Source organism: Scyliorhinus canicula, chromosome 9, assembly GCF_902713615.1.
Source record: "Scyliorhinus canicula chromosome 9, sScyCan1.1, whole genome shotgun sequence".
NCBI lineage: Eukaryota > Metazoa > Chordata > Chondrichthyes > Carcharhiniformes > Scyliorhinidae > Scyliorhinus > Scyliorhinus canicula.
In genome coordinates this window covers 25839350-25865374 of record NC_052154.1, presented here as the reverse complement: position 1 = coordinate 25865374, position 26025 = coordinate 25839350, and the positions used below count along the sequence as shown (strand labels likewise).

Genomic DNA, 26025 nt, shown 5'->3' with positions numbered 1-26025 from the left:
CCAAAATGCTGGAAACATCTGCAATTGTATCAACTGAGACTCTCTGACAGGAGTGGCTCATTTCCATAATACAATGGCATTTCCATAATACAATGGTACTCGCAACATAAAGCCAGTGAGAGCCCTATGGTTGAAACACTGGACACCAGAAATCAATGAGTTTCTGCCTGTGGAGTGCTTTACTTTTTGTTGCAGTTGGTAGCGTGCAAAATCCCAATTAAGTATTGGTAACCAGAAGCCTGTAGAAATGTGTGCCACAAATTAAGGGATAACTTATCAGCAGTTTTTGTTTTAATTTCTGGATTTCCCCTGAAGTGTGTATTCCAACAAATTAGGGGATGTCCCTGACTACATGTGGCAGGGTTAGATAGATTTTTTTCAGTTCAGTGTTATTAATTACTATTTTGGTGAGAAAATTCTGCATCCTGCTTTCTCTTGTGTTTTACTCAGTAATTGCTTATATGATAGCAAAATTGAGACATAATAATGCAATTTCCCTTGTCATACAGGATAGACAGTGTTCATCTCATGTGCTGATGAACACTTCAGCCGGCAGGGTTGATGAACACTTGGGTGTGCCAAAGTCAATGTCAAATTTTAAAACGTTATCGGAGAATACATGTGCATGGCAGTAATTCCAGGTATCTTTAATATCTATAATGCTTCCTGTAACATGCAAATCTACATCCCATATATGTGGGCTAAAATATGCTTTTCTTTCATTTTCATCACCATTTAGCTGTAAAAGCGGCTACGTTTCCATCCCCGTATAGGTCATAGCATGCCTTTTAATTTTATTTTTAATTCAGAGAGCCCAATTCTTTTTTTTTCAAATTAAGGGGCAATTTATCATGGCAATCTACCTACCCTGCACAGCTTTTTGGGGTTTGTGGGGGTGAGACCCATGCAGACATGGGGAGTGTGGTGATCCTCGCCTGAGTCACCAGGGGGCAGCGCGGGGACACCCATAAAAGGAACGCCGAAGGCCCGCCTCCGCCACTTGAAACCGGAGGGGTTGGAGTGGCAAGAGGTGCAAGAAACTGAAGGGTGCTAGTCTGTTTGGGGCCTAGTTGCAGAACATTGAAGAGCAGCCTTTTCTCAAGTGTAATCTGTAATTTATTGTGGGACACAATAAATCATCCTTAACCTAAAGACGACTTCGAGCATTCTTTCAAGAAGCATAACATGGTACAGGAGTGGATTCTCTGAACAGAGGGAACCAGCGCTACCAGCAAGACAAAGAAAGAAAAAGACAGCAGACAAAGAAGAAGCACCAGCAACAGGCAGGCCACCAGACTTTGCAGCCTCTCAACTTCAGACGACTTTCTGCAACAATGGAACACACGGTACTTCCAGCGCCAATGAGAGCTACAGGTAATTTAAATTATAATTGGAAAATGTTCAAACAACAATTTGAAATGTACTTGTTAGCTCAGGACTTACATACAGCCACCGATGGAAAGAAAATTGCACTTTTAATCACATCGTGTGGCCAGCAACTGGTAGACACATATAACTCTTTCACATATGCGGATACTGAAGACAAAACTAAGTTTCAAGTGATAATGGCAAAATTGGATGAACACTATAAGTCTCAATCCAATGAAATCATTGAAAGATTCACCCTCCGTCACAGACTCCAAAAACAAGGGGAGACTATCACCCACTTGGTCACAGAGTTACGCTTGCTGGCACAAGGCTGCAACTTTGGTGATTTAACAAACTCACTCATCAGAGATCAGCTAATCTATGGTCTTGCTGACAAAAAACTAAGAGACTCACTATTACTGCAAAACGATTTAACACTAAAAACTACCATAGAAAAATGCTTGTTACAGGAGCAGAAAATGCAGCAGGTACAGGAGCTATTTGAAAAACATTCCTTACAAAACACCCACCACGAGGACGATATAAAGATGGTGAATTCCCCTCACAGGTCGTCTCTTCCGTTTTCCAGGCCGTCTCTTCCGTTCTCTGGCCCCTCTGCGCATGCGCAGCGTCTTGAAAGACGCGAACCCGGAAGTGATCGGTCCGCGCATGCGCACTATGCACAATACCGGCCCTGGTCTGAAAACCGCAATGCGCATGCGCGAACGCAGCATACGCATGACGTCATGACGTGTCATTACTGCGGCTCCTCCCACTTAAAAGGGCAATGTCCTGCCCAAGGAAAAAGGTGCAGAAAGTGTTCAAAAATGAATCACTTCGCCTCCCAATGTCAATCCACAGCTAAATTTCACTCGTCCACTCAACGGCATGGCAACCTGAAAGTCCGCACAGTTGATGTCACGAACACTCAGGCTCCCGACGACAATTTTTCCGACCATGAAGAATTCAACTCCTGGGAGCACACGTACAGCATTGGCATTATTAATGCTACAGCGGGACCACAGGAGCTGACGACACAACCTCGACACGTGCATGCCATCAACTCTGCAAGTGAATGGACTGCCACGGTGCACGTACAGGACTTCCCCATCACGTTCAAACTGGACACGGGAGCCTCAGCAAACTTGCTAACGAGCAAAGATCTCGCATCGGTCCCAGGGACGCACGAGGTGTTACCTGCAGCATGCAAGCTCACTGACTACAACGGCAACCCGATCATCTCCAAGGGATCCTGCCACCTACAAGTTGCCAACAAAACTGTCGTAACAGGCCTACGCTTTGAGATTGTGGAAGACAACAGGTCCTCGCTGCTCGGCGCTCAAGCCTGCAAGGATTTGCAGCTCATTCAGCGGATTTTCATGCACACGGCTGCATCATCACGCATTTACGAGGACATACAGCTGCTACTCACCGACTACCCCGACGTTTTCTCGGGCATGGGTACACTGCCCTACACGTACAGAATCTTGCTCAAAGAGACAGCCATACCGGTTGTTCATGCCCCACGGAGGGTCCCGGCTCCATTGCGGGACAAGCTAAAAGCCGAACTTCAGCGTCTCCAGACTCAAGGCGTCATCTCAAGAGTCACACAGCCGACTGACTGGGTCAGCTCGCTGGTGTGCGTCAAGAAGCCGTCTGGTGAACTTCGGATCTGTCTAGATCCCAAAGACCTGAATAAGAACATTCGCAGGGAACACTACCCGATCCCCAAGCGCGAGGAAATCACGAGCGAAATGGCAAAAGCTCGCATCTTCACCAAGCTTGATGCCTCACAGGGTTTCTGGCAAATGCAGCTCGATGAGTCCAGCCGCCTGCTATGCACCTTCAACACGCCGTTTGGAAGGTACTGCTATAATCGGATGCCCTTCGGCATTATATCTGCATCCGAAATATTCCACAGAATCATGGAGCAGATGGTAGAAGGCATCGAAGGCGTACGTGTCTATGTGGATGACATCATCATATGGTCGGCGACGGAGAAAGACCATATTGCGAGGGTGAAGCAAGTCTTCCAGAGGATACACCACTTTGGACTCAAGCTCAACCGGGCCAAGTGCACTTTCGCACAGTCCTCTCTGACATTCCTGGGCGACACAATCTCAGAGCACGGGGTGAAGCCGGACGCTGAGAAGATCGCTGCAATTCAGAGCATGCAGCGACCACAGGACAAGAAAGCGGTTCTAAGGTTCCTGGGATTCGTCAACTTCCTTGGTAAATTCATACCCAACCTGGCAGCACGGACAAAGGCGTTGAGGAACGTGACAAGGAAGGACACGGAGTTTGCCTGGACCCAGGCTCACCAGGCTGAATGGGATGATCTAAGATACCAGCTGATGGTAGCTCCAACGCTTGCATTTTTTGACCCGGTGAAACCTACCAAGATCTCCACTGACGCCAGTCAACATGGGATTGGTGCTGTGCTACTGCAACAGGATGACCAGTTGGACTGGGTTCCAGTGGCTTACGCTTCACGGGCGATGACCGCCACAGAGTGCAGGTATGCACAGATAGAAAAGGAGTGCCTAGGGCTAATAACAGGAGTGACCAAATTCCACCACTATGTGTACGGTCTCCCCACTTTCATCGTGGAAACGGATCATAGGCCGCTGGTCAATATCATTGACAAGGACCTCAATGATATGACGCCGCGCCTACAGCGCATGATGATGAAGTTGCGCAGGTACGACTTCACGCTGGTCTACACCCCTGGCAAGGACCTTGTGATAGCTGACACGTTATCACGAGCCATGGACGCTGACAACCCGCCACTGGCGTCCATCAATGATGTGGAAGCTCATGCACAGTGGTGCAAGGAGACGCTCCCGGCAACGGACGAGAAGCTGCAGCAAATTCGTCAGGCGACACAGGAGGACGCCACCCTCCTTCAAGTCCTACACAACCTGCAGCATGGCTGGCCAAAGGGGCGGTGCCCACAGTTCCAGAATGTCAAGACTGAACTATCCGTGGTCGATGGCATTATACTGCGGAACGACAGGATCGTCATTCCAATGGCTCTCCGGGCGGACATCCTCCACAGGATTCACGAAGGGCACCTTGGTGCCGAAAAATGCAAAAGGAGAGCGCGCCAATCTGTTTACTGGCCAGGGATTAACGAGGACATCACCAACATGGTGCTCTCCTGTGACACGTGCCAAAGACATCGACCGGCACAATGCAAGGAGCCACTGCAGCAGCATGAGATGGCCACGTCACCATGGGACAAAGTGGGCATTGATTTGTTCCACTCCATGGGCCGCAACTATGTCCTGATCATTGACTACTTCTCCAACTTCCCGGAAGTCCTGCAACTCCCGGATCTCACAGCAGCAGCCGTCATCAAGGCCTGCAAAGAAACTTTCTCCAGGCATGGCATCCCACGGACGGTCATGTCCGACAATGGTCCTTGTTTTGCCAGCTGGGAGTGGACGGACTTCGCCAAGATTTACAATTTCCAGCACATAACGTCGAGTCCCCACTTTCCGCAATCGAATGGCAGGGTGGAGAAAGGTGTCCACATAGTCAAGCAACTCATCAGCAAGGCTGCGGACTCAAAATCTGACGTACACTTGGCCCTCCTATCGTACCGTTCGTCACCTTTGAGCTCGGGACTATCACCAGCTCAGATGCTTTTCAACAGGGATGTGCGGACAACTTTACCAGCGCTACACTTCACCAATCCTGATCACTCGCCTGTCCTGGATCAAATGCGTCAACAGCGCCAAGCGCAAAAGCAGCACTATGACAAGCAGGCCAAGGTACTGCCACCGTTGGCCATCGGCGACACAGTGAGGCTGCGAAACCCAGCTGGGGGTTGGTCCAAAATGGCGGTGGTCCTCCGCCTAACATCGCCACGGTCCTACGTCGTGCAGTCGGATGATGGAACAATGGTTCGACGAAATCGGCGAGACCTTCTGAAGGTCACACCTCGTCCACGGGTCCTTCCGACACTCGATCTGCAGGACACACTGGATCCACAGGACACGGTCATACATCTTCCTGACACCCCAGCAGCAGATGTCCGCACGGACACAAACGACCCTGGATCTCCAAGCCCACTCAGGAGGTCTACACGGATCAGACGTGCACCTGACCGTCTGAACCTGTGAACATGGACTGACAAATGCATCGCCCTGCCCTGTTCTGTGTATATATATATATAAACCTAACTCTTTACCTTTGTGTTTTACTACAGCTCTGCAACTACGAAAAAAAAAAAAAAAAGTGAAGAAGGGGGATGTGGTGATCCTCGCCTGAGTCACCAGGGGGCAGCGCGGGGACACCCATAAAAGGAACGCCGAAGGCCCGCCTCCGCCACTTGAAACCGGAGGGGTTGGAGTGGCAAGAGGTGCAAGAAACTGAAGGGTGCTAGTCTGTTTGGGGCCTAGTTGCAGAACATTGAAGAGCAGCCTTTTCTCAAGTGTAATCTGTAATTTATTGTGGGACACAATAAATCATCCTTAACCTAAAGACGACTTCGAGCATTCTTTCAAGAAGCATAACAGGGAGAATGTGCAAACTCCACACGGACAGTGGCCCGGGCCCTCTGCAGCGTGAGGCAGCAGTGCTAACCACTGCACCACCACGGTGCCCTCTTTTCCATTCCTTATTAGAAGAGGCCCCTGAACATGTGCGACTTTATTTCCTGTCCTGCAGGAAGTTAGAGGCTTCATCTTCCCTCTGTCCATGCATTGGCTTGTACAGCTGCCAATCATTCCTGTTGCTGCACCTTCCCCAGAAAGTAACTTCGTACAAACCTGAACTTAGATGTAATGTGCCAAACACCTATGTTCCAAGTGTTTGCGAGGAGCATCGAAGGTGAGTCCCAACAGCTCCTCCACCTCATTGTAAGAGGTGTTTTAAACAATTGCGAACTTGCTCTAATTTACAAAGCAGCATTAATCATATTCAAATCCGTTCTATGCAACCTTGTCAACATTTCTGAAATACAATTAACATCTCCTGATAGTAACTACTAAGCTTTTAATGAATCTTGTGCAAATATGCATCGGCCCCCAGTGACCGATAATAAATGTGAACTTGCCCACGTCAAATTCATTCTGAAAACAAAATAAAGGTCACTGGACATTGCATTAATCAGCCGTATTGTTTTAGCATGCCAAGTGTTAGAATGGACAACCAAACCATCTAGTTGTACTTCAATACACATTCAGCTGAACAATGAAATACTAGTCTAGTTCTCTCTCTTGGGTGGTGACTGGCCTTTAACCGGTTCCAGAATTTTCAATTATATCAGATTTTGAGCATTCATGGCTTTTCTTTTATCACAATTTGTCAATGTCTAAAAGAGCTGAATGTTGCAGAGTAGGCTAGGCTCATCAAGACCACTGGGCTTCCTGACTTTGGATCACATTAAGCTGTGGCTTTGTCTGGAATTACAAAGTGCTGTAGTTCAGCACTAATGTCAACACCATTCCTTGCGTTGCTTCAAAGTTTCCTTCTCCGCAAGAATCATTGACTGAGAACCTGCTGTAACTGCACTTTTTAAAATTAACACCATATGAGAACTTGGATTTAATCAAGTTATTTTTTTTAATACTGGAGATATTAGCAGGTCTCTATTTCATTATTAAATAATCACTGGATACATCAGTACACAGATTCCATTTAAAAACAGTATCCATTGTTCTGTTCCAACACCTAGGGTTGGATTTTCTAGACCCTCCACGGTATGTTTTCTGGCAATGGAGGCCATTTGCCATTGATCGCTAGAATATTCTTCTGGTCCCACCAATGTCTATGTTGTTTTGCATGGCTCGCCCATCCCAAACTGTTGAGATAATTGTAGCTTTTAAAATTTAGCCAAGCATTCATAATGGCATATTAATAGCCTTGGTGAAATGTAAATAATGAACTCTATTGAAACTGGGTGGCATGTTGGCACAGTGGTTAACACTGCTGCCCCAATTTCGATTCTGACCTCGGGGGCCTGTCAGTGTGGAGTTTGCACATTCTCCCTGTCTGCGTGGGTTTTCTCCGGGTGCTCCGATTTCTGAGTCCAAAGATAAGCAGGCTAGATGCATTGGCCATACTAAATTGCCCCTTAGTGTCCAAAGGTTAGGTAGGATTACAAGGAAAAGGCAGTTATGGGGATTGGGTCTGGGTGGGGTGCTTTTTCGGAGGGTAGGTGCAGACTTGATGGGCCGAATGGCCTCCTTCTGCACTGTAGGAATATGGAAACTTTGATGAATAGTATCATCGTGGGGTCTGCGTGTGAATCACTGGGCAGGTGGGGGCTGGCAGCAGGGAAAGGGAAAGGACACATGCATGTCAGCCCCTGACTGATGAGGTCACACGCAAGTTCTGTTACAGAGGGCTCAGCTGAGAACTTTGATGAAACAGTGTACAGAAAAAGCAGACACATGGAAATGCTTGGTGCACTGTTATTTTATTTGTTGGAATTTGTGCATTGCTGGCAAGGACAGCATTTATTGCCAATATCGATTCACCCATGAGAAGTTGGTGATGAACCACCTTCTTGAACTGCTCCCATCCATGCGGTGTAGGTATACCCATTATGCTGTTAGGAAGGGAGTTCCAGGAACCTGACCCAATGATATATTTACAAGTCAGGATGTTGTTTGACTTGATGGTGGATTGCAGGTTTACGTGCATCTGCCTCCCTTGTCCTTCTTAGTGGTAGAAGACGCAGGTCTGGAAGGTGCTGTCAAAGGAGGCTCGGAGGGTTGCTCGAGCGTATCATGTACATAGTATATACTGCTGTCACTATAGGGTGGTGAAGAGAGCGAATGTTTAAGGTGGTGCATAGCAATCAAATGGACTGCTTTGTCTTGGATGGTAACTTTGGTAGCGCACCCCTTTAAGGTAATCTCTGTTTTATCTGTGCCCTTCGCGACCCAGCAACTCAACGAAAATGTTTGGCTGAGACTCACCTGGACCTGCAAAAGCAGTCGAGATAGCCATTTCCCGCAGGGCGTCCATGGCTGCCCTGAATTTCGGCCGCCCGACCAACTGCTGTTCAGCTTTCCACGACCTGAGGAGATGGTGCCCCCGACGATGGGGCAAACTCCAGAGAAAAGCCAGCCCCCACTGCAGAGACCTTGAAAGCCACACACATTTTCCCCTGATCATAGATGTCAGCTATGAACCAGCATCGGTTGGTCGCTGAGACCGGAAAGTTCGGCCCAGCAAAGGCCCCCCCACTCAGCCCCCCCCCTCCCACAGCCTCTTGGCTGGGCACGATCACTGCTCATGTGACCGGTCCTACTTCATAGAGGAGGAAGACACCCCCTACCTGCAGCTGCACTGTGTGATGGCCCCACGGGTTGCTCTCATCTACGTGACCTCACAGGTGAACGGACATTCCTCCAGATGGAGCTGGATACCAGAACAGCGGTCTCCGTGGTCATCCACCACACTTTTGACGGGATTCAGTCTGGCCTCCAGATATTGGCCTAGTAGTTGGCCACGTTTACAGGGGAGCCTTCAGCGATTGAGGGCAAATTGGTGGTCCCCGTCACGTACGGTCATCAGTGAACAAGCCGACTGCTGGTAGTGGGGCACAGCAGTAGACTAAGCTTGCTGGGCTGCAACTGGTTGAGGCACCTACGTTTGGATAGGCAGTGGGTTTGGCGCGTGTACTCACATGGACCTGAAGGGGTCTTGGCAAAGATTTCTGACGTGTTCCAGGAGGACCTGGGCACCATACATGGGCCGTGGCCAGGATAGTGTGCCAGGTTTCTCATTTGGACCCTTCTCCTGTCCCCTTCATTGAGGACTTGTCTACGAAGCTCAGTGGTGGTTGCACGTTCACTAAGCTAGACACGAGCGAAGATCGTGGACCCCGACTCTCGGCGTTCTGTGATGGTCAACACAAACCAGGGCCTGAATGAGTACACCCGCTTGCCTTCCAGGGTCTCCTCGGAATGTGCCATTTTTCAGAGGGCTATGGAGAACAAGCTGCATGCATTACCCTGGGTCAGGATTTACCTTGACAATGTCCTGATCACGGGCTCCTCTAACCAGGAACATTTACAGGACATTGTCAAACTTTTCTGGTGAGTCCAGGAAGCTGGCGTCCGCCTCCGGTGGAGAAATGCGTCGTCAACATGGCCGAAGTCAAGTACTTCAGCTACCATGTGGACCACCATGGCCTGCACGCCATTGAGGACAGGGTAAGCGCAATTCAACAGGTTCCTGTACCAGACAGACTGACGGAACTCTGCTTCGTCCTGGGACTGGCCAATTACTATGGGAATTTCATCCAAACCTGGCCACCCTGTCGGCCCTCCTCCAGCAGCTGCTGAAAAAGTGCCAAATGTGGGAATGGGCCAACCCCAGAAAGCAACTTCTTCCGAAGTGCGGCGACATCGATCATCCTCCCGGCTGTTAACCCATTTTGACTGCTCCAAGCCTCTCTCCTTGACCTGCGCTATGTCGCCTTACAGGGTCAGGGCCGTCCACCGCATGGCCGATGGGTCAGAGCGCCCCATCATGTTCGCATCCAGGACCCTCACAGACGCCAAATGAAACAAGGCCCAGTTTGAAAAGGAGGGTTGGCCGTCGTTTTTGGTGTAAAGAAATTCCACCAATGTGGGCACATTTTTGATGGACCATAAGCCGTTGCTGGGTTTGTTCACGAGGATGGGATAATTCCCCCCCTTGCGTCTGCTGGCGTCTAGCGTTGGGCCTTGTTGTTGGCCACATATGAATATATACGCTGGAGCATTGGGCGCGGGTGACGATTTCCCATGCAGACACATTGAGTGAGCCGCCTTCCTACCCACCAGATCACCGACACCAGCTCCAGCCGACGAGGTGATCACTACCCTCCATTTAATGGACTCTTTGTCAGTCACAGCATTGCGCATCCGAATTTGGACCCAGATGGATGCACAGATGTGCCGCATCTGCCACATTGTCCAGTATGGGGCCCAGCACCAGGCATTGCCGGACACTTTGAAGGCTTTCATAGAATCATAGAATTTACAATGCAGAAGGAGGCCCATCAGTCAATCAAGTCTGCACCAGCCCCTGGAAAGTGCACTCTATTTCTGCCCACACCTCCACCCTATCCCATAACCCAGTCCCCCCACCTAAACTTTTTGGACACGAAAGGCAATTTAGAATGGCCTAACCTGCGCATCTTTGGACTGGTGGAGCAAACCAAAGCACCAGGAGGAAACCTACGCAGATACAGGGAGAAGGTACAAACTCCACACAGAGAGACCCAAGCTGGGAATCGAACATAGGTCCCTGGCACTGTGAAGCAACAGTGCTAACCACTGAGCTACCATGCCACCCAAGATCCAGGGGCTGAACACAGAGGATGGCATCATCCTTTGGGGAACTAGGGCGGTGGTTCCAATGGGCACGGCTCACTCCTGCAGGACCTCCACAGCAGGGTATCAAAAATAAAAATGCTGGCCCGCAGCTCCGTCTGGTGGCCGAGGATTGATGCCGACATTGGGCAGTTGGCCAAAAGTTGTATACCTTGCTAGGAGCACCAGAAGGTGTCCCCGATAGTGCCGCTGGTTTAGCACAGGTGCTAAATCGCTGGCTTTGAAAGCAGACCAAGGCAGGCCAGCAGCATAGATCAATTCCCGTACCAGCCTCCTCGAACAGGTGCTGGAATGTGGCAACTAGTGGCTTTTCACAGTAACTTCATTTGAAGCCTACTTGTGACAATAAGCGATTTTCTTTTCTTTTCTTCATGGGAATGGCTGGGGTACCCTTGGTCCTGCCTCCACATTGATTGACCAAGCCCCTTCCAGGGAGCCATGTCCCTCATCATCATGGATGCCCACTCCAAGTAGCTTGGAGGGGTCCCTCATGCCGTTCCACCAACGTGGATGACACTTCAAACTTCGGGGGGGGGGGGGGGGGAAGAAGGAGTGTTATAACCCTCATGGAGGACACGGGGGGCGCGATTCTCCCGAGTTACGAAAACTCGGGAAGCTGGCGTCAAAAACGGGCGTGTTTGATGCCAGCCTCCGCCCCCCCCGACCGGGAACCGATTCATCTCCCCGGTCGGGGCTAGTATCGCGCGGCCGTGAACTCCGGCATCGCGGGCTTAATGAATTTCGTTAAGCCCGCTAGCCAGAGTTAGCGACGGCTGACGCGTCAGATGACGTCAGCCGCGCATGCGCGATTGGACGAATCCAACCCGCGTATGCGCAGATGACGTCATGGCGCTTGTGCGTGAAACCCGCGCATGCGCGGGCCGTTATGCCCCGCAGAAGCCCCGCGGATGGATCCATCGGGGCGGCGGAGGGAGAAAGAGTGCGTGGGGTAAGTACCCGCTGCCCGCGATCGGTGGGCACCGATCGCGGGCCCGTGGCACCCTTGGCACGGCCGTGGTACGGCCGTACCAATCGGTGCCATGGTTCCCGAGAACGGGACTTTACGGCCGTTTTTACAAACGGTCAGAGCAGGTATGTTTTACGCTTGTAAAAACGGCCGTAAAGGCCTTGGAAATCAGCCCATCGGCCAGGAGTGAATCGCTGCTCGCCGTAAAAAAACAGCGGGCAGCGATTCGTGTTGGGAGGCGGGCGTGGGGGGGGGGGGTAGAATAGCGGGAGGGCGTCGGACCAGCGTGTCCGTAAAAATTTACGCCGCCCGCTATTCTCCGAATTTTCGTGAGAGCGAAGAATTGCGCCCAGGGTGTCCTCGGGTGCTCCGGTTTCCTCCGGGTGCTCCGGTTTCCTCCTCCAATCCAAAGATGCACATGTTAGGCCATTCCAAATTGCCTTTAGTATCCAAAAAGGTTAGGTGGGGTTACTGGTGTGGTGATATGCATCACTGTAGATACACAAGGGGTTAATGTAAATACACGTAAACTAGCTGACCTCCACAGAATATGAGGGGAGCCCTCACTGTATAAACACCCTGACCTGGGTGCAAGACAAGAGAGAGGAGTACTTGGGTATAGTTAATAAAAGGGTTTCATTTGCATCCTACTTGCCATTTCGTGTGCATTCTCTCGGCGTGGATACTACAGTTATTGAAATGTGTTATTCAGGGACTTAAAGGGAGAGTGATCTTGTAGCATGCCCGTTTAAGGGACAAACTCTCAGAGGGTCATCCATCCCGTTTGGCCAATCGGCTCAGCGTGTGCGAATCCTGGGGCTGAGCGTGGGTTTTCCTTATCAGTTTAGAGTCTGGTGTCGTGGAGTACGGTCGATTTTATCTCAATCTCTGTAAATAGTTACCTGAACAAACCGTTTATTCATTGGTCCAGCTGGTGGTTGCCAGTCTTACAGGATACCACAGTATAGAGCTTCAGTGCTGTTAGAGCTACACTCATCAGACAAGCGGAAAGTATTCCATCACACTGCTGACTTGTGCCTTGTAGATGGTGACGAGGATTTGGGGAGTCAGGGGGTGTGTGTATTCTCTGTATAATTCCCAGCCTCTGACCTGCTTTTGTAGCCACAGTATTTATGTATTTACAACGGCACGGTAACACAGTGATTAGCACGGCTGCTTCACAGCTCCAGGGGTCAAACAGGTTAGGAGGGGTTTATTGGGTTAAGGGGATAGGGTGGAAGTGAGGGCTTCAGTGAGTCAGTGCAGACTCGATGAGCCGAATGGCCTCCTGCACTGTATATTCTATGTTTGTTTGTGAACAGGTGCTGGAGAATGGCGACTATGGGCTTTTCACAGTAACTTCATTGCAGTGTTAATGTAAGCCTACTTGTGACAATAAAGATTATTATTATTATTATATGGCTGGCCTAATGCAGGTTCTGGTCAATAATAAACACCAAGATGTCGATAGTGGGGGATTCAGCTACAATAATGCCATTAAATGTGAAGGGGTGGGGTGATCATTTCCTGGCACTCTTTGTTGCTAATGTTACTTGCCCATTATCAGCAGAAGGCTAAATGATGTATGTCTTGATGCATGCAGGCACAAACTGCTCTGGTATTTGAGGAGTCGCAAATGGTCCTGAACATTGTGCAATTGAAAACATCCACACATCTAACCATATGTGGGTGAGAAGGTGATTAATGAAGCTGCTGAAGATGGTTGAGCCTCAGAAACTACCTTGAGGAACTCCCGCAGTGGTGTTCTGGGGCTGAGACGATTGCTCTCCAACAAACATCTTTTGAATTGTGCTAGGTATGATTCCAACCAGTGGAGACACCCCCCCCCCCCATCAACCCACAATTCTTTTGTCCATGTTTCGAGCAAGGCTGCAATAAAATCTGGAGACAAGTGGCCCTGGCAGAACCCGAAATGAACATCGGTGAACATGTCGTTGCCGATAGTACTGTGGGCACTACCTTCTATTACTTTGCTGATGATGGAATGTATGATGATGAGATAGTAATTAGCTAGATTGGATGTGTCCTGCTTTTTGTGACAGGACATACCTAGGTGTTGTGCCACATTGTTGGGTAGATGCTGCTGTTGTAGCCTGCCGGAAACCCTGTTGCATGGAGAAGCAGCGTTTCAATTTGCCACAGAGCTTTGTGCAGATATTGGAGCCCAAACTTTCTGCTGTGGAATCAGTTTCATCACTGTGCTGTGGTGCCAACAGAGTCACATTTGGAGTTGACAGCACCCTTAGGAAAGCCTCTTATCCTGGTGAATCATGTCATTCACCTGAGGAAGGAGCTGTGCCCCCAAAGCTAGTGATTCGAAGCAAACCTGTTGGACTTTAACTTGGTGTTATAAGACTTCTTACTTTCTCAAAATAGAGTATTCGAACATCTCAGTCCAGCAGGTATTCCTGAGTTCTAAGGGTATTTGAAAGTGCATTGAGAGCTGAGATTTTTTTTTGTTTTTTTGAGTGGGAATAAAGATAGCAGTTCAGGGCTATTTGCTCTATCTCCCTTTTATGCTCCAGCCAAAGGAGGTTACTACTTTGGGACTCTTGGTATGGAGCTATGGCGTGCCCAGGTCTCGTGCAGTCACATCTAATACCTTCCCCAAATGCAGCGCCACGCCCTGCATCCTTCGACTCTGATCAACTTCTCAAAACACCCAGCTTCCACAAGCCCAAACAGAACTGGTAGAAAATAATCAGCAACTAATCTGTGAGTTGTTGCTGGTCCCTTTAAATAGCACTGGTGAGTCCCTTCCTGATGTTGAACGGGCCGTGAACTGTGTACATTTAAAAGAGGAAGTTAATTCGAGTGGTGAGGTTCAAGATGGCTGCTCTGGCAGCAAATTGGCATTGCACGCTGACCAACATCATGATCTGCGCCCTCTGCATACTTTCTGTGCATGTTTGTAATCCCCACGTTAATACCATTACCAAAACCGTGTTCAACATAAACCATAAGGGAGGTGAACGAGGGTGGCCTGGATGTCACCTGGAAACCCGTAGTGCCGAAACTAGAGAATTTAATTTTCCGGCTATTGCATTTCTCGAGTCAAACAGGGTGGGCTAATTTATCTCCTAGTTTCTTTGATAAAGGAACTATTAAATTCATAAGAGTGGGAGACTCAATCTTTCGTCCCTCCCCCATCCACCCCTCCCCGGCACCTCCACAAAGTTGGCCAGGCTGAATTTAAACCCAAGTACAGAAAAGGTGCAGTGACTGTATTCAAATTCCAGTGTGCTCCCAGTATCCCACAGTGATCATTTATTAAAAATGATGAGGTTGATGGTAAGACTTGACAACCTTCCATTTTTACCCATCGACATAATTTTCTCACACACTGACAGCACTGAATAAATATCAAATTAACTAATGTCACTCCATCTCTGCATTTCACCCTGCTGACAGGTTTATTCACTTTATTTTACTTAGCATTATAACTGTAAAATTATGTTTTACACATGTGCTGTACTCTACAGTGAAAAAAGTGTTGTTCTACAAAGTCAAAAGAAATCAAGTCCTAATGCGATTTGGGAAAAGGTCTGTCATTATTTGGTCCATTTTTAAAGGACAGAAGATAACGTTAATATATTATTTTGGATGTATTTCCACCTGATAACTTTTCTATATTTGAATTGTTTATATTTGAATTGTTTTTGAGAGCCAGAAGCAGAGCAGAACAAAAGAGCAAAGATAGTATTTGATCTTAGTAAACATCCAGAGAAAAGTCTTTGTAATAAAATATTACTAATGGTCACCTTAACCACAGGATATTTTGCTTTAATCTTTTTTTTTTCCTCAGGTTAGACGGTTATTAACCTGTATCCTGGGGCGAAAGAGATGCACATCAATTACATCAATCGAATGGACAAATGAACTTTGTATTAAAAATTTAACAGCTTTCCCACACGGCATAGATGTTGTGGGACTTCTATCACTTCTTTGTCTGGAAAGGAAAAGAGGTCAAAAGTTTCTTCTGAGGTACTAGGTACATAAAAAATTGAACTGTGAAAGACACTAACATAATAGGTGAAAAGTCACTAAATCTGAAGTAATTCCACTGCCCGAAATTGTGAAAGACCCCAAGAACGTCACCATGTCAGAAGGGAAATTATGTGCGGCAATATTTTGCTCCCACTGCTTTTGTTGAATTTTATCCTTGCGTCAATTCAAGCAGAAGAGCTATTTACAATTCTTTTTCAAAATGATTACTCCACAGGCTAATTTGCACATCCACTCATGACTTAAGAGAGTCGGTAAGATTAATTAATTTCAAACGCTTAATCTATATTTACAATTTTGAAAAGGGAATTTCATTACTGACAATATTTTTACAGATAAACACAAAGTTAACAATGAAACAGTACACCTGGCTTTTGATAAACAGGTTTACTGCTTAAGAAATCCAAATGTGAGTCTCAGAAGATAAACACAGAACAGATTGCTGCAAATTTATAACGAGTCTGTAATGCACATGAACAATGTCATACAGTATGTTGGAAATCCCTAATTACTTTTAACATCACAAAACATTAAGTTGTTTGGTCTTGAAATGTTTCAGTAATATTTTTGTTAACCGCAAAGAAGCACAATGGACGTGATCTACATGAATGTGGACAGAATCCCATATTGTCAATTGTCATAAAAGCCCATCTGGTTCATTAATGTCCTCAAGGGAAGGAGACCCGTAATCCTCACCTCGCCTGGCCTCTATGTGACTCCAGATCCACAGCAATGTGGTTGACTCTTAAATGCCCTCAGGGTGAGCAATAATTGCTGACCCAGCCAACGATGCCCACATCCCATAAACGAATAAAGAAAAAATAATAATACTTTAGGGATTCCATTCCAATTCTCTTCCTGCACCTGGTGATGCTCTAAGGCAGACTTTTGTCTGTTTTCCTGAGCTAGTAATTCCCATAATGGGTCGCTAGTCTGCCACCAGAGGCTTATATAGCTTCAGGGGTGTCACTCCACATCAAGCATGGCTAACCAGGAATCTCTCCCACTCTTACCGCCAGCTATTGGTGTGTTGGAAGGATTTGCAGGTTGACACATTCGACCTGTTTGACCACATTATGAGTGCACCTTCCTTAGGCGGCACGGTAGCACAGTGGTTAGCACTGTTGCTTCACAGCGCCAGTGCCACAGGTTCGATTCCCGGCTTGGGTCACTGCCTGTGAGGCGTCTGCACGTTCTCCCTGTGCTTGTATGGGTTTCCTCCGGGTGCTCCGGTTTCCTCCCACAAGTCCCAAAAGACATGCTGTTAGGTAAATTGGACATTCTGAATTCTCCCTCTGTGCACTTGAACAGGCGGCGGAATGTGGCCACTAGTGGCTCTTCACAGTAACTTCATTGCAAGGTTAATGTAAGCCCATTTGTGACAATAAAGATTATTATTATTATTATTGGCCATTAAGTCCTGTGGTGGGACTGTAACCCAGAGCTTCTGGTTCTAAGGCAGGGACGTCACCTACTGTGCCACAAGCCCTATACCATAGGAATGAGGGATTTCAATTATGTTTCTGCCCTTTGGGAGATAGAAGGTTAATGGGAGAGTGAATAGAGGTGTTCAAAATTATCAAGATGTTGATACAATAAATAAAAAGTAATCATTTTGTCCTGCAAGTTGGTAGCCAGAGCTCAGAGATTTTTTTTTAATCGACAATAAGAATCAGAAGGGGGGGCAGCACAGTGGCGCAGTGAGTTAGCCCTGCTGCCTCACGGCGCCGAGGTCCCAGGTTCGATCCTGGCTCTGGGTCACTGTCTGTGTGGAGTTTGAACATTCTCCCCGTGTTTGCGTGGGTTTCGTCCCCACAACCCAAAGATGTGCAGGCTAGGTGGATTGGCCACGTTAAATTGCCCCTTAATTGGAAAAAATGAATTGGGTACTCTAAAAACATTTTTTAAAGAACCAGAAGGGGAAATGAGAAGACTTTTTACACACAACATCCAGTGGAAATGAGGAAGGTCTCACAAGGTAGTGTTAGAAACCCCACTGATGTTACCTGTGAGAACCTGTCAAAACACTGAAGGATAACGTGAAACAATGGTTCATTGTGGTGGATTTTTATTTGGAATAACATGAGGAACAATATACAACCCAGTGAGGAACCCAACCATTGTTGTGCAAACAATTAGTAAAGAATATTTATTAAAATAAAAGAAGACAAAAAAAAGACTAATATAATCACTGACACTTAAGTACGTTAATAATTAAGTTACCTCTTGTTCGCAAATAATATCCACAATCCCTGAAGTCACTTGAGACACATCTTTTCCCAAGCAACATGCAATTTTTAGTAACTCTTTAGGTCAAATCAAGCTAATATTTACCACACAATACCGCTTAGATGACCAAGTCTGGACAAAACGTTTCTTGGTTCAGTGAAGGTGGGAAACTGCGTCTTTTAGAGAAAAATATCCGCAATCTGCCAATGGCTTTAAATATTAGAGGGAACAGACCGCCATGGCTCGGATTACAGATGGAACTGGCCTGTCTGACTGTTGATGGAGAACTAGCCTCCTTCTCCAATGAGGGTGCTCGCAGTTGTACTGTTCAGTCTCTGATATTTCCCTCTGTGGATCCTGCTGTCTACATCTTTCAAGTTCCTTTCCTTTAGGAGTTACCATTCGTATAGCCCCACTGATCTCTGGTAGACAATATTCTTGTTATGGCCGTTCACACCTCAATGACTCGAGACTCCTGCGGGTTGTTACTGGACAAATTGCATCTTGTTATTCCTCCAGGTGCCTGCTAGTGTTGTTACTCTTCTGTTACTTTAGTTTCATCTCAGATTCACTGTTAACCTCATCCACAAGTAGTTGAGATGAATAGTATAGATGAATTAGAAGAGAAAGGATGGGAAGGATTTGAGTGGAGCATAAACATCAACATGGGCTGATTGGTCCTAAGGATCCTGTGCCGTGCAATTTATGTTAAACTTGTGAAAGCAAAGTTTTTAAATAAGCATATGAAACTAATATTGCCAAACTATTTAAAGGACCAGAAATAAATTTTGTGGAGTCTTCCTGAGAGTCATCAAATATATGGGGTGGAACTCATGAAATGGCCAAATCATATGCAACCTCAAAAAAAACCCACTTTGGCCATTTCTTCAAAGGTCTGCCTGATCGTCTGCTATAATTTCAGATGAAGATTAGCATAAACGGGGTTTCTGCCAAAGTTACAACAGCCGATGAAAAAAACCCCAAGAGAACCCACAGTAAAAAACTCCTTAGTTATTGCATCATTTCTAAAAATATATTCCAATTTCGAGAAATTGATCAACTAAAACAACAAATTAAGTTCCATAGGATAGAAACTGCATTTAAGTCACAAATAAAGACAAATGTTTCTGATCAGTTTGCACTATTTCTCTTGAAGTTAATAATGGGAAATGACTTCCTAAAAAGTGTGAACTATTTCTTCGCCATGTTGTATTCACAGGATATGTGCAGATTAATCCATCTACCATTGACTGATAAACAGCAAGATACTTGAAATTCTTTCCTGTTTCCTACTTAACATAGCCTATCTAGCAGGGCAGCAGTGTTTCATCTATTTGTACCTTTTGATGGCTATTTGATGATTAAACATGATGGTTCTGCGCAATACCGCCAAATGTTATATCACTTTGAGCTAAAACAGAAAATTTAAAATGGCCAAGCATAGATTTAGGTATGTGGTACCTGCCTTGAGGAATAGGTAGAAAATAAAGACAGGTCATCATAGTCATAAAGGCAACATTAAAGAGATTAATATCAAAAATCATTCACTGAGTAACGAGGCAATATTTCCATTATTTGCATATTTAATATATATATAATATATAAATGTACACTTATGACAGAATTACTAAATACAGAGCAGGAGAAGGTCATTTGGTCCAGCATGTCTGCACTGTCTCTCCAATTGAGAAATTCACCTTGGGCCAATCCCCTGCTTTTTACATATGCCACATAATGTAGCCTAGTTAATCCTCTTTTTAGGATTAAGCTTTTATTACCCTTCTCAGTGGTAATTAGGAATTAGTAAAAGAATTCTGGCCTTGCCAACAATGCTCACCCTATGAAGGAATTAGAAAAAAATTGATATTTTACATTTATCCCACAATCAACGTAACCACTATTTTATGATTCAGGTGTCGTGCTGGAATCTTTATACAAAATAGGTGGTCATGCAAGTCAGCTGAAAACAAGACATTTACCAATGGAAATTTGACATTTTCCACAGCATTGCTATAAAACATGAGATCAAATGATAAATTCACCTATCCCATGCTTTCAATATGGAGCTGAGTTTGAAGGATGCCCAGAACACAGATGGGGTTACACTGTGGCACTGATTTTCCAACTTGAGTCATACTTCCACTGGAAGCTGTGGTCTCAGTGTCTTTGACTGGGAGATTTTCCTAAATGTTCTCACAATCTTCTGCTGTAGGTTTGGCAGATGAATATCAGAAACCCAACCTACAGATCTGTAAATAGCATTTCTGCTAGTTCCTCCCACAGTCGAAAAATGTGTAAATTAGGTGGATTGGTCATAAGCAATAACGGGATTACGGGGATAAGGTGGGCCTAGGTGGAGTACTCTTTCAGAGGGTTGGTGCGGTCTCTATGGGCCAAATGGCCTCCTTGTGCACTGCAGGAATAGTATGGATTTCTACTGGGATAACCATAGCCGATTATGAGTTTATAATAATAATAATATAATAATATAATAATTTTTATTGTCACAAGTAGGCTTGCATTAACACTGCAATGAAATGACTGTGAAAATCCCCTAGTCACCACATTCCGGAGCCTGTTCGGGTACACAGAAGGAGAATTCAGAATGAACAATTCACCTAACAGCACGTCCTTAAGGACTTGTGGGAGGAGACCGGAGCACCCGGAGGAAACCCACGCAGACTCGGGGAGAACGTGCAGACTCCGCACAGACAGTGACCTAAGTTGGGAATTGAACCTGGGACCCTGGCGCTGGGAAGCTATAGTGCTAACCACTATGCTCCCATGCTGCCCACTAATGGCAACGGTTATTCAAAAAAGTTGAAATAAACAAATTGAAATCTTTACATGCATAATCTTCAAATGATTAACATTCAATTTTCACACCAGAGCAATAAACAGCAAATATAATGAATTTGATTTTCTCCATTGTTTTACTTGTGTTTATTAATTCTTAGGGTGTGGATATGGCTAGCAAGGTCAGCACCTATTGTCCAATTCTGATTATCCTCGAAGAAGTTGCTGGTGAACCTTTTTGAACCACTGCAGACTATATGCTGAAGCTGCCCCCAGAACACCCACTGGGGTGTGGTTGACTTTATAGTGGAATTGTAGATGATGATCTCTTCTGCCATATTCTCCGCTGTCAGGATTCTCTGTTTCGCCAGCGACCCAGGGGTTTCCATACGGCATGGAGCTGCCCACCATCAAAACCCCATTGACCGGCTGGCAAGGCAGAGTATCCTGGGGGCTTGCCATACCAGAAATCTGGTGCGGCGGGACGGAGGATCCCACCCAATGAGTTTGGGACGTGCTGCCAAAGAAACCCTGCATGTTGTTGCAGTGCATCTTGCAGAGTGCACAGACTATAGCCATGGTACACCGTCAACAGAGCGGGTGAATGTTTAGGCTAATGGTTGAAGTACTGATCATTTGCCGTATTTCCCTCTGTAAATCAAATTGCAGTCAACATCTATACTGACTTGCTGATTTAAAGTATAAACTCTCCTCAGAGCAGGCCAACGGGTCTGAGATTCTTGAGAAGTTCCAAATTATATTCTCAACAATGCAGTTATTTAACTGACAAGAGTTGCTTTGTTCTATATAAATGCACCTTGTTCAAAACAGTTTTATAAGATGTACTTTCGTACAACTTGACATCACCATTATGAAGACAATAACAAAGGAACACCTAGAACTTTCCAGAATAACTGTTCTCTGCATAAAACTCCTAATCATGTTAAATTTACTGATGTACAACACAATTCCTGCCATATAGTCCTTACAGGTTTGATGTTTCTTTTGTATTTTACAAACCTTTTATCTTTAAGTGAAGCTTAGTGCAAGGAAAGGCAAAAGGCACTGTGTTATTATAACCATCAAGCCATCTTTTGTAAATAATTCAAATGTAGCATTAGTATAATTACAACATAGTTCTGACACAGTAAAATTATAACACATTTCATTCCATAAATTATTAACTCATGTAACTGAAGAATGAGTCAGATAACACAGTAAGGACTGATTAGCATCTGAAAAGGCCATTTATTTTAAACTATGAAACAATCATTGTCACCTCTATGTAATGAATTGTGATGTGGTTTTCTATGGTACAGGGGGTAGCTCTTCCAGATAATTGTAGGGCTTGTGTGCCTTTTCAAAATGGAACAATAATACAATTATAATGTAGGATGAATTCATTTTTTGCTCTTTACTAAAAAGCGCTTCTGCAAATGATGCACTCAATTTTGATAAAACCAAATTTGACTTTAAAATCTAAACAAAATCAAGAAATGACTAGATGGATTGAAAATGAATGAATTCTAATTAAAAGGTTACTGAGTGATGCGTTAGTCTATATTTTAATTGTTATTATAGGAATCCATATTGATTTACATCAGAATTACAGAAAAAAACAAACAATGGACTATCTTTTGAATGTTGGTCACTTTTGCAATTTAACACCGCTCATTAAAAAAAGCAAAAATTACAGACAGCATGACAGTGCATCTTTATGTTGTTCACCCCATGTCAAACTTGTCCATGGAAGTTCAGCTTAGTGCTACAGTTTGTTTAATATTTTACAACTGGGACAGGATTCACTATAAGAAACATTTCTTTTGTAAATAGAATTCTCTTGACAATAACTCCATTGAAATGCCTTGGGTTATTTTATCACATTAAAGGGAATAGCTGCCTCTCAGCCCACTGTCTTCATCTACAGCAAATGCGGCAGTGGGACTCGTGGGCTGGATTCTCTGCCCCGCCGCGCCACATTTCTGCCCTGACCCGCCGGCGGGATTCTCCGCTGCGCCGGCTGGTCAATGGGGTTTCCCATTGTGGGGCAGCCCCACGCCATCGGGAAACCCCCGGGCGCTGGCAAAACGGAGAAACCCGCCCTCTGAGTCACGCCAGGTGATGCTAAATGCAGATTTGACCACTAGGGTGCAAATTATCATTTGCTGGTCACCTTGTGCCACAGAGTTCAACATGAAAACCTGCTTACCTTGGTCAAAACTGATTAGAGCCAACTGGTTTATGCCATCCTTAAACAATCATGTGTCCGGTGCCACCAGTTTCTCATGCGTCACTGACGTTATCCTGAAAGAAGGAGAAGGAATATTAAAATGAAAGTTGTTTTGTTGACAGATGCTGATGTATCAGTTGATACAAATTATTTAAGAAAAAGTACTTTTCTGAGTTATTGCCTAATCAAACTCTCAGTACTAATAGAGGGGATTTTAGCATTTGTACCTCTTTACAGAAAAGTCAAAACTGTATCTTGTTATGGGACAGTGGTCGCCATCCGAATTTTTCTCCAATTCCCATCTTGTGCTGGATTTGTGCATTATTCTAGCCAATTACATAAAATGCTGAATGCAATGTACAAATCAAGCGCATTGCATTTATGTCATTGAATGTATTTTGAGTAAATGCTGACAGCGTGATCTGCCACAACACTGCTGTTCATGCCTGTAAGTTATTTGTAACAGATGATACCTAACCTATTCCTAACTTCACCATAAATGGAATATTGAATCTGAGACAGAGGAGTCGATTTTGAGCCCTCTCTCTCTATCTGTCAGAACCTCAGAGTGGGCAATTCTCTCCGGCGTGATTGGAATTTTGTATCATCCCCCCCCCCCCGCCTCCGCCACCCCCAGCCAATGGAGTAGTAGGAATTGCAGCGTGGGTGCCCAGGATCCTCATTTTAATACAACAGCATGTCATTAGCGAGCATTCTCTCCAGACTTTCACCCCTCATGGAATATTTACTAGGCAGCCATGATTCCCCTAGCTCTTCACTGGCAGCAGGGTAGCATGGTGGTTAGCATAAATGCTTCACAGCTCCAGGGTCCCAAGTTCGATTCCCGGCTGGGTCACTGTCTGTGTGGAGTCTGCACGTCCTCCCCCTGTGTGCGTGGGTTTCCTCCGGGTGCTCCGGTTTCCTCCCACAGTCCAAAAGATGTGCGGGTTAGGTGGATTGGCCATGCTAAATTGCCCGTAGTGTCCTAATAAAAAAAGTAAGGTTAAGGGGGGGCGTTGTTGGGTTATGGGTATAGGGTGGATACGTGGGTTTAAGTAGGGTGATCATGGCTCGGCACAACATTGAGGGCCGACGGGCCGGTTCTGTGCTGTACTGTTCTATGTTCTATGTTCACTGCTCAGGGTGCAGGTCACCGACGGTGCTCCAGGAGACAAAGTCACATGACTCCTGGAGTGGCAAGGGGGGGTCTATATTAGTCACCTGGCCTCCCATTCTGGAAGGGGGGGGGGCTATCTTGTTGGTCTCGCATTTCAGACGGAGATATTGGGGGTGAAGGAGCCCCTGTCAAGCCTATTTCTCACATGATCGTCCATGTGGAGGGCATGGTTCTTCACCTTGTGAATGAAAAAAAAAAATGAAATGAAATGAGTGTCCACTCTCCCCTACTTGGCCAGCAGCAAGCAACATTCTTTGAACAACTGTCCATTCTTCTCAGCTCCATCGATGCGGGCAAGTCCATCAACCTTGGGGGTGATTTCAAATGCACCCTCTGGACAAGGGACTGTCTTGCTACCCAGTGCTGCATGCCAGCAGTGGAGAAGTTGAGGGACCTGGACATTTACCTTGACTTTATGGACATCTGGTGACATCTCCATTCTGACTCCAGTGTGTTCACTTTCCAGGCCTGGAGTTGGAGCATGCAGAATCAACCGTCTTTACATTTCAAGGGGGTACCTGGCCCACACTCCAACAGCTTCTGTGCAACAGGTGCCGTGCTCGGACCACCTTCTGGTGTGGGCGAGGCTTGTTCCATCTCGCGCTCAGACACGGTCCGCATACTGGCACTTTAACAGCCTCTCGTGGACAAGCGGTTCCTGGGCTCATTCTGTCACTTCTGGGTAGGCTGAAGAAGGAAAAGGGGAGGCTCCTGCTCCTTGAAGCTATGGTGGGACATGGGCAAGACTCAAGTTTTCTGCCAGGAGAATGCGAGTGAGTCGATAAATAGATGGAATTCCAGGTTCAGGGAGTTGGAAAAGGAGATGCTCGACCTGGAGTCACCTCTCAGTCAGCCCAATGATGATCCAGCCCTATGGCTGGCATGCAGAGAGAAGAAGGGCATGCTGAGAGACCTGTAACTTGTTGGGTTCTGCAGCATGTACGTGAAGTCGTGAATTCGGTTCCTTAAGGATCTGGACCACAGCTCCACCTTCTATTCACTGGAAAAAAGACATAGGGCTGGATTCTCCCAAAATGAGAATATATCCCCACACCAGTGCATAAACAATGGAGTTTTACTCCAGAAATTACTACCTTAAGTATAACTACTTTCAGCCCTATAGGGGCTAGCAGGGGCCCGGAGTGATTCTCGCAGCTTTAGCTGCGCATATGGGTCCCCGCACTTCCGGTTCCGAATCCACGTATGCACATGGCAGCGGCCTCCAGCGGACACACCAAGCGCCATGGCGGACCTGGACCGCAGACTAACATGGACAATGTTGGCCCCTCCCCGATCGGCCACGCACCGCTGCATTGGACCGGCCTGATCGCTGTCCTGGCTGTCCATCAGGCACCCCCCCCCACCCAGGTGCTTGATCCCCCGCCCGCCCACCAGGGCGGCCGCGGACTGAGTCCCGACCGGCCATACCACATTAGTTCCTTGCCGTCAGGAACTTGGCCGGTAGCAAGCGGAGTATCAATGGGAGAGTATCTGGAAATGGCGCCCAGCCAAGCGCCGTAATTCGCGGACGGGCGATTCTCTGGTGCCCGGGAAATCGCGGGAGTGGCGCCGGACCCGCTTCTGTCAGGAATTTTGATTCTCCGCCCCCGCGGCAAAGGCACTTGCGGCGCAGGGCTGCGGAGAATCCAGCCCATAGGGTCAGTCAGCAGCTACCTGCGTGGATCCCTTATCTCAGATCCGGAGGGTATCAGGACCCATGACCGGAACTTCTACATTGCCCTTTTCTCTCCATTGCAATTGACAGCTTCAAAACCATTTTTCCCACCTAACATCGGCTTTTGCCAATATGCAGAAAAATCTCGCCCAAAGTCAATGCCATATTTGCAGCATGTTGAAATTTATTTGGGCCTCTGGTGGGGTTGTACTTTGC

At 46.5% G+C, this 26025-nt stretch overlaps 1 long non-coding RNA gene across 1 annotated transcript in view; it reads left to right on the top strand.

Annotated features, from left to right (window-relative positions):
- Positions 1-16909, top strand: part of LOC119971174 — a 76747-nt gene extending 59838 nt beyond the window's left edge. The window contains exon 4 of the long non-coding RNA XR_005461770.1: positions 15503-16909. This is a non-coding gene — a long non-coding RNA (uncharacterized LOC119971174). The remainder of the gene's footprint in view (positions 1-15502) is intronic.
- Positions 16910-26025: the final 9116 nt, after the last annotated feature.